The sequence below is a fragment of the Dasypus novemcinctus genome, chromosome 8 (genome assembly GCF_030445035.2).
Source record: "Dasypus novemcinctus isolate mDasNov1 chromosome 8, mDasNov1.1.hap2, whole genome shotgun sequence".
NCBI classification, from domain to species: domain Eukaryota; kingdom Metazoa; phylum Chordata; class Mammalia; order Cingulata; family Dasypodidae; genus Dasypus; species Dasypus novemcinctus.
Genome location: NC_080680.1, coordinates 15,889,658 through 15,898,858, shown reverse-complemented (window position 1 = coordinate 15,898,858; position 9,201 = coordinate 15,889,658). Strand labels below are relative to the sequence as shown.

The 9,201-nt window shown below is 40.7% G+C and overlaps 1 pseudogene; it reads right to left on the bottom strand.

Annotated features, from left to right (window-relative positions):
- Window positions 1-7,894: 7,894 nt before the first annotated feature.
- On the bottom strand, window positions 7,895-8,749 carry LOC101443447 (E3 ubiquitin-protein ligase RNF144A pseudogene; annotated as a pseudogene).
- Window positions 8,750-9,201: the final 452 nt, after the last annotated feature.

The window sequence follows — 9,201 nt, the reverse complement described above, 5'->3', positions numbered from 1 at the left end:
CCACCCCCAGGATTCTGCCATCCAGAACAAAGACTTCTGGATGCAAAGAAAAGCCCCGGATGTTCCAGGACTTTTATCGTTGGGTCCTCACTGGGGGACTGATGGGTGGCATAATCAATCAAAACAGCATACAGCTGGAACCGCCCCCCTGCCATTAGCAAAGGGGTAGAATAATTAATAGTTTATAAAGCAAACTTCGAGGCCTGAGCACACTCTTGCCCCGCTCTCTTGCCCGTGGACCTGTCCTGCCCTCTGTGTGCTGCCCTCACCATTGTTCCTCTGCCATGTGGTCACGCAAGTAAACCTGGGGATTTATAATATATATGGGGAATTGTAGCTTGTAAATCAGCCCTCTTTATCCCTTTTCACCCCCCTCCTCTCTACTTGGGACCCCTGCTCTGTTGTTTTCTTCATTTCTCTTCCTTCCCTACCTGAATGAATTACTGACCTAACTCACCTGGCGTGTTCTTGAAATTCATTGCTGCAGCATAGCCAAGAACCTACATAAAATCTTGTAATAGTCTTTCGAAGGAAGTCACTCTGCAGCCCACACCCAGTGAGGCTTGGTGGGGGGGAGCACAGATTCTACATAATTTATTTAGAATTCTCAAGGAAATTTGTTATTCATTTAAAAAAAAAAAAAGGACACTCATTATCTTAGTACTATTTCTTTTGCTTCCTGTGATTTACCTTTTAAGTCGCCTAAAGTGTTCTCAATAGCAAATGATGTATGGCTTATAATTATCAGAACATTTGAAACAAGTAAAAGCGAAGAAGGTATACAGAGAGACTACTTTGGGCATGTCAAGAATTCTCAGGAAGAAAACTTAAAGCTACTAAAGCTAATTAGAGCTAACAAATTCAGCAAAGTTGACAAGTACAAGATAAACATGTAAAAATCAATTGTATTTTTATGCCAGCAATAAACAACTCAAAAAGAAAATCAAGAAAATAATTCTATTTACAACAGCATCTAAAAGAAAAAAATATCTAGAAATAAACTTAAAGAAGCTTGTAAAAGATTTGCACATGGAAAACTAAAACACATTGCTGAAAGATTTTAAAGTACACCTAAACAAATGGCAAGACATCCCGTGTTCATGCATCAGAAGACTTAATATTGTTAAGATGTCAGTACTACCTAAAGTGATTTATAGATTCAATGAAATGTCAATCAAAATTCCAAAAGCATTTCTTACAGAAATACAAAAGCCAATCATCAAATTCCTATGGAGTGGGAAGGGGTTCCAGTCAAACCATCTTGAAAAAGAACAATATTAGAGTACTTTTGTGAATTATTCCTACCTTCAAAACTTCCTACAGAGCTACAGTAATGAAAGCAGTGGCATAAAGACATACTTATAGACTAATGGAATTGAATTGAAAGTTCATAAATAAGCCCTCACATATATGACCAATTGATATTTTTTACATTTAAAATATGTATTGAAATTACCAACCATAGTTTTCCTTATGATTCCAAAGTACAAAACACAGCATTAAAAGACATTCAAACAGTTCTTTTATACATCACAGTGTTAGTGGCACAAAATGTACTGACATTTTAAAAGCACAAACCAAATTGTTTTGTTTTCTTTTTACCACCACTTGCCAAATAATGTATACATGTACATGACTCATTCAAGCATATTTTTGTACAAGATTAAAATACAACCATGATAAATGAGCAAAACAAAAGGAAGATTCAGGCATATAATATGTACCTACCCCTAACTGACGGTTCCTGGAATCATGGAAGACAGGATTACACAAATCGAAGGAATGATAGAGACCATGGGGTTTTAAATACCAAAACAGCATGTTCTTTTAGTTGTAATGAATTAGGCTTTATCTTTTAATCTAGGCCCCTTTGTTCCATTTAGCATTTTCAGCAATGCCAGTCATATTCCCTTCATCTTGTGTATTTTGATAAGGGTTTAGGATTAATTACAAGAAATAAACAAGCTTTGGTATTTTTAAAGAGACTTTCATGAAGTGTTATACATGCAAAATGTTTTCCCTTGATAATTTCATCATGATTATATATATATATATATATATACATACAGACATTTATTATTAAATGGGAATCTGATAAATATACAAAAAGCCCACCCTGGTTCTTTCCAAATTTTAAAAACTATCAAGGGAAGTATTTTCTCTTCTAATTTATAAAATAACTTATATTTTTGTAATGTAATGTAATAAAGATAAACTCATCTTTAAGTAATGTTGGCCTATCTGATCATCTCTTTGCCCATGAAGCCTGGTTCTAATCAGGAATTGACCTAACTTGTTACTTGGTTTTAAAGAATAATTCATTGTCAAGACAATCTCTTCTTTTTAAGATACCCGATCTGATTGAGGTTGGTTCCTCAGTCAACTGCTACCCCTGGAGTTGAGGAAGAAGAATTGGTTTTGAAAGAAATTCATGCCATCAAGGTTTTTTTTTTTTTTTAATGTTCAGATCTTAAGTCAATCTGCTGTGTAAACTTCAGTGTGGACTTCTTCTCTGAAGGCAGTGGCCTTCGGTGAAGATTGCAAGGCTCAGCTGGCCAGGCTACAGGCGTATATGACAGAACAAATTAAGAGAAAAGCCAAACCCAGTAAAACTGCATAATGTGGCCAGTGACCAAAGGGGCTCAGTTGTACCCCTGTCACCCACCCCTTGCAATAGAGCAAGCCCGGGCCAATCTTCCATCGCACTCCCCAGGATTTAAAGGTGTTCAGATGAATAAACATACATGGGCTTCCAGAGTGTCAATGTGAAAACCATCTGCAAAAATGAATATCAATTTTAAAGTAAGACAAATTATGCTGAATAACAACAAGTCCATCTAATGTAGGACTCCACAAGTTTTACTGGGGAGAGACAGAAAGGACCAATTTCAAAAATAGGACTATCTTTTCATGTTCTGTTTACACTTTCTATCAATCAATCATTATACATACTACATCAACATGAAAAATAAGTATGGCATTCCATACTGAAAAAAAGAAAACTAATCCAATAGGGAGAAAAAATTAAGTTTATGTGTCTCTCGATGTGAGCTTGCTGAGCAAACTAAGTATGCTCAACATAAAATCTCTGAGCAAGCAGGTGCTACTTTGCCAAGAGAGACTCCATGTCCTTGGCCTTGCCATCTCTAGGTTCCCTATATAAATCAAACCAAGTGCCTACGAAATACACTGGTGGTGAAGGCACGATGATGATCAGGGCTTTAGATATACATGATGGGACTAGAGAATGCTCTAGTCTAAAAGAAAAGCCCATCCCTCCAGGAATCCAGAAATTGGGGTCCTGACCCAGGGAATGAAATCCTCCCAAAGGTTCTTATTTCCATTCCAAAGGACAGGGGTATGTTATACAGGCATACCTCATTTTAGTGTGGTTTGTTTCTTTGCAGTTCATTGATACCGCGTTTTTTATAGATTGAAGGTTTATGGCAACTTGAGTCAACCAAGTCTATTGGTGCCACTTTTGCATCTGCATGAGCTCACTTCTTGTCTCTGTGTCACATTTGGGTATTCTGTGATCAGTGATCTTTGATGTTACTACTGCAATTGCTTTGGGGCACTATGAACTGCCCATAAAATATACGATAACTGTTGCATGTATTCTGATTGCTCCACTGACCAGCTGTTCCCCTTTTTCCCTCTCCTTGGGCCTCTCTATTCCCTGAGACATGACAATGTGTATTGAATTTAGGCCAATTAATAATCCTCTAATGGATTTTAAATGCTCAAGTGGAAGGAAGAGTTGCATGGCTTTCATTTTAATTCAAAAGCTAGAAATGATTAAGCCAAGAAAGGCTGAAAGCTAGGGTTCTTGTGCCAAACAGTTAGCCAAGTTTTGGAGGCAAAGGAAAAGTTCTGGAAGGAAATTAAAAGTGCTACTCTAGGAGAGTGAATGTAGCTCAGTGATTGAGCACCTGCTTCCCATGTATGAGGTTCTAGGTTCAATCCCTGGTACCTCCTAAAAATAAAAAAATAAGAAAATAAAAGTGCTACTCCAGTTAACACACAAATGATAGGAAAGCCAAACAACCTTCTCACAGAAATGGAGAATGTTTGAGTGGTCTGGATAGAAGATCACCAGCCACAGTATTCCCTTAAGCCAAAGCCTAATTCAAAGCAAGGCCATAACTCTTTTCAATTCAAAGAAGGCTGAGAGAGGTGAGGAAGCTGCAAAAGAAAAGTTGGAAGCCAGCAGAGGATGGTTTATGAGGTTTAAAGAAAGAAGCCATCTCCATAACAAAAAAGTTCAAGGTGAAGCAGCAAGTGCTGATGGAGAAGCTGTAACAAGTTATCCAGAAGTTAAGATAATTGATGAAGGTAAGTACACTAAATAACATTTTCAGTGTAGATGAAATAGACTTTTATTGGAAGAAGATGCCATCTAGGACTTTATTGGAAGAAGATGCCATCTAGGACTTACATAGCTGGAGAGAAGTCAATACCTGGTCTCAAAGCTTCAAAGGACAGGATGACTCTCTTTTAGGGGCTAATGTAGCTAGTGTCTTTAAGTTAAAGCCATTGCTCATTGACCATTCTGAGAATCCCAGTGCCCTTAAGAATGATTCTAAATCTACTCTGCCTATGCCCTATAAATGCAACAACAAAGGTTGGATAACATCTGTTTACAACATGGTTTACTGAATATTTGAAGCCCACTGTTGAGAACTCCCACTCAGAAAAAAAAAGAATACTTTTAAAATATTACTGATTATTGACAATGTACCTGGTCACCCACGAGCTTGGATGGAGATGTACAATGAGATGAAGGTTGTTTGTTTTCATGCCTGCTAACACAATATCATTTCTGGAGTTCATGGAACAAGGAGTAATTTTGACTTTCAAGTCTTATTATTTAAGAAACACATTTCAAAAGGCTATAACTGCCATAGATAATGATTCCTCTGAGGGATCTGGGCAAAGTAAATAAAAAACCCCAGGAAAGGATTTACCATTCTAGATGCCATTAAGAACATTCATGATTCATGTGAGGAGGTCAAAATATCAGTATTAAAAGGAGTTTGGCAAAGCTGGTTCCAACCTCATGAATGACTTTGAGGGATCCAAAACTTCAGGGGAGGAAGTAACTGCAGATGTTACGGAACTAGCAAGAGAACTAGAGTGAGAAGTGGAACCTGAAGATGTGACTGATTTGCTGCAATCTCACAATAAAACTTGAATGAGAAGTTGCTTCTTATGGATGAGCAAAGAAAGTGGTTTCTTGAGGTGGAATCTACTCCTGGTGAAGCTGCTGTGAGCAATGTTGAAATGACAACAATTCAGACTATTACACCAACTTAGTTGATAAAGCAGCAGCAGGGTTTGAAAGGGTTCACTCCAATTCTGAAAGGTCTACTGTGGGCAAAATGCTATGAAACAGCATTACATGCCACAGAGAAATATTTCATGAAAGGAAAAGTCAAAGGCGGTGGCAAACTTCATTGTTGTTTTATTTTTTAAGAATTTGCTATAGCCATTGCAACCATCAGCACCAACACCCTAATCTGTTGGCAGCCATCAACATCCAAGGAAGACCTTCCACCAGCCAAAAGTTCATGACTAATTGAAGGCTTAGATGATGGTTAGCATATTTTAGCAATAAAGAATTTTTAAATTAAGGTATGCACATTGTTTTTTAGACATAGTGATACTGCTTACCTAATAGACTACAGTATAGTGTAAATGTAACTTTTATATGCACTGGGAAACCAAAAAAATTGTAGGACTCACTTTATTGCAATAGTCATCTGATTGTGGTGGTCTGAAACTGAACCCGCAATATCTCTAAGGTATGCCTGGATAAGCCATCCAATGGGCAGCAGGTTTCACAGGCAGCATAGCTGGGGAGGCCATAGAAGCCTGTCATATTTACCACTGAAAACAGGGCTGCAGACCTGCCATCTTTCACAGGCTCATTAATGGCTAGATGGCTGAATTCATTTACCAAAGTCTGAGTTTTCCAACCCAGGCTACTTCTTCAGGACTCAAGAAGTTGTCACCCCTCTCCAGAAAGCCATTCGATCCCTAGTTCCAATCCCAATATCTCAAACTTCAGAGACTCATTGCCCAGATTTTATCCGGAAAGATGATCTCAGGTGTGTTTTAAATTTTAAATAGCAATAATTTAGAGGATTTTTTGAAAATAAAATGAATTTGATGCAGATTGGCTTTCTAGATGGCTTCAGTTTCATAACGACAAATACTAGAGGTGGAAAGCAAGGAGATCCTGTTTCTTCTAAACTATTAACTTTTAACAAAGAAAAGAAAAAAAAAATCCTATCCAGGGAAGGGAAATTAGGACCCAAGATTGATACGTAAACTTAGAAGTCAAATATACAAAAGCATTTGAAAAAATATGCTTGCCATCAGAAACAACTGAGATAAAAGTTACATTTTGCTTCTTTTTTTTTTCACTCATCTGTGGTACTTTGAGTAAGCTTAAAAGAGTTCCACTATAGTAAATCTAGAATGTTTGCCTCTCTGTTATTTTTAGAAGTCCCAAGCCCAATATAATGACTTTGCTCTTAGAAAGCACATATATATTTAAAAGCCATTTTAAAATCAGCTCTCTTTAAAGAATATATTTTCTCTACTTTTCAAAGTCAACTGATGGAGTAATTGTTGTCTTCTTATCGATTAGTGCATTTTGCTGTCGTGATAACAGCTACACACAGCCCTGCCTGAGACAAGAGTTAAAACCCCCAAATGAAAATGCCTGAATGGGGTGGAAGGCTTTTTCAGGAGCGGGAAAACTGTTAGCAACAGGATGCAGAACTTGATTTCTCAAAGCAACTAGGTTATTTGAAGAAAAACAAAAAGGGAAATTCCTCCCTAGCCATCAAAGGTCCTCCAGCCTCTGTAGTCTGAGGGTCAATGTTATTTTCTTCTTATTCTCTGTTTAAAGAGACTGAAGTGAGCAGCCAAACTGTAAGGATTCCAAGTAGACTGATTACCATGTAAAGCATTTAAGACATTAAAAACAAACAAACAAACAAAACTGGGTGAGAAGTGAGTCCTGTGAGCTGAGCTGAGAAAAAACCAAAGGCAAATTCAGGTGCGCAAAGGAGATATCCCTTTAAACCTGTCAGGTACTTTGAAAGAAATGCAACTATACAGGAATCACGGTTATGACAATACACAACTTGGAGCTTTCGAAATGTCATTACAACAAGTTTCAAGAAAAAAACAGATTGCATAAGTCTTTCTAAATCTCCTGAAAAGTGACCAAGCCAGAAAATTGTTTTAACTCTAACTTCTTAAAATGCAAAATTTGAGAAAGGCAAAAGATGGTTTATAAGCACCTTGTTGATTTTCACTACTCATATGGAAAAAAACAAAAACAAAAAACTTACTCTAAAAAGGATTTTACTAAATGCCATTAATAATAAAAACAGTTGTCACAAACAAGGGCTTTTCTTGTCAGAATAATCAGATTCTGTCTGAAGTGAGTTGTAATTCTTAAAAGACATTTTCTCTCAACAACATGACACCATCGTGAAGCCAATGAGGAGGTGGAATGTTTTGTACGAGAAGGTCTCTCAGGCTATTACCAGCCACTTCTAGTGTGTCACCCCAGGAAGAAAACTGCCCAGTGTTTGTCCCACAGCACCTCCCTCATCAAGGTGGCAAATACCGATTGGGTGGAGTGTGCCCTGCCCACACCTGCCTTGCCTTTCACGTGCCTAGTTTACTGCAACTGGGACCTTGGCAAACGTTCCGGCATCAGTCCCTGAAATCGCGGTATCCAGCGTGTCACTGTGAAGCTCAATGGGGCACATACAGCAAGAAAGATATTTAGTGAGAGGGGGACAACAGGGTAGGATGGGGGCAAGCCCTGCATCTTGAAGGCAGGGATCTCGTTCCAGCATCTTGCCTTTCTCTAGGTGGCATTTCCTTTGCTGCACTTGCACTTGCAGCAAAGCACAAATGGAGTAGCCAGCAGCAGGAAAGGTGAGGCCACCAAGAGCAGGAGCCCAAATCCAGCAAAGATGCCCATGACCTGTGTCCGATGCCAGGTCACATATGCCCTGGAGTGGCCCAGTTTGTTCTGGCAGGGTCTTGTATCAAGAGAAAATCATCACCAAGAGATTCAAGGCAGTACCAGCAGAAGGCATGTTTGCAGTTCTTACACATCATCTGGGCACAGCCTTCAGCGCATCCAATGTACACTTCGCACTTGGGGCAGCATTTGATTGGCATGTCATCCTCTTCCACTTTGAAAGCAGAACTGGTTTCCCCTGGAAGGAAAGTGATTGGCATGGTTTCTTGGCAGCCTGGGCCAGGGTGCCAGCTGGCTTTGCAGGCACAGCAGAATTCCATGTCACAAGCTTTGCACCGCACCAGCTGAGGGGTCTGCAGGCCCATTTCCTGGAGCTGGCATACGGCCTGGCAGGTGGACGTGAGGCACCAAGTCCGGCAGGGATCGAGGAGGACCTCTCTCAAATTGTAGCTTTTTATATCTTTGCATAATTTCAGCTGCAACCATGCACTCAAGCTTATTCTCCTGTAGAAATAGCCCTGTTTAGGGCAGGCAGCATCAGGGCAGTTAATCGCAGTTTCTAGTCCTTCTTTGATCAAGAGCTCAACATACTGTTTCAGGCACAGAGTACAGAAGATGCATTGGCATTGGGCGATTGTCCTCATCTGTTCCACTGGATACTCCCCGAGACAGAGCTTGCAAGACTATCAAGTCAAGGGTCAGGTCCCACGTGGGCCGGTACCTTGCTGTAGTCATTGCAGAGCAGCCTCTGAGAGGTCCTGAGTGAAGGACAGGAACAGTCTTCCACCAAATACTGGTGTGCTTCTGCGCATTCAGCTGGCTCTTCCCCTCATCACTGGTTGCCCCCAGGAAGAAGTGGGAGACGTGCTCTTGGCACTAGGAGCCCCTCCAGAGCTAGGAAGCCTGGGAGGGTGCCAGGGGCATCTGGGTGCTAGGTACCTGGTGGCAGCACGGCGGGCGCTCCTCCTGAGCACGGGGGCGGCTGCGGCCTGGGGTCGGCGCCCGCCTGGGCTATCGGAAGCCGCCCGGCTGCAACTGCTCGACCGCAGCGGCAGCGCGGAGCTCCGACGGCTGCACCCGGGTGCCCGCGGCCGGCGCGCCGCCCTCCACGCGCGCCCCGCGCAGCCCGCCCTGCACCACGCCCGGCAGCGGCTCTGACCAATGGATTTTGTGCACTGGAGCCAAGT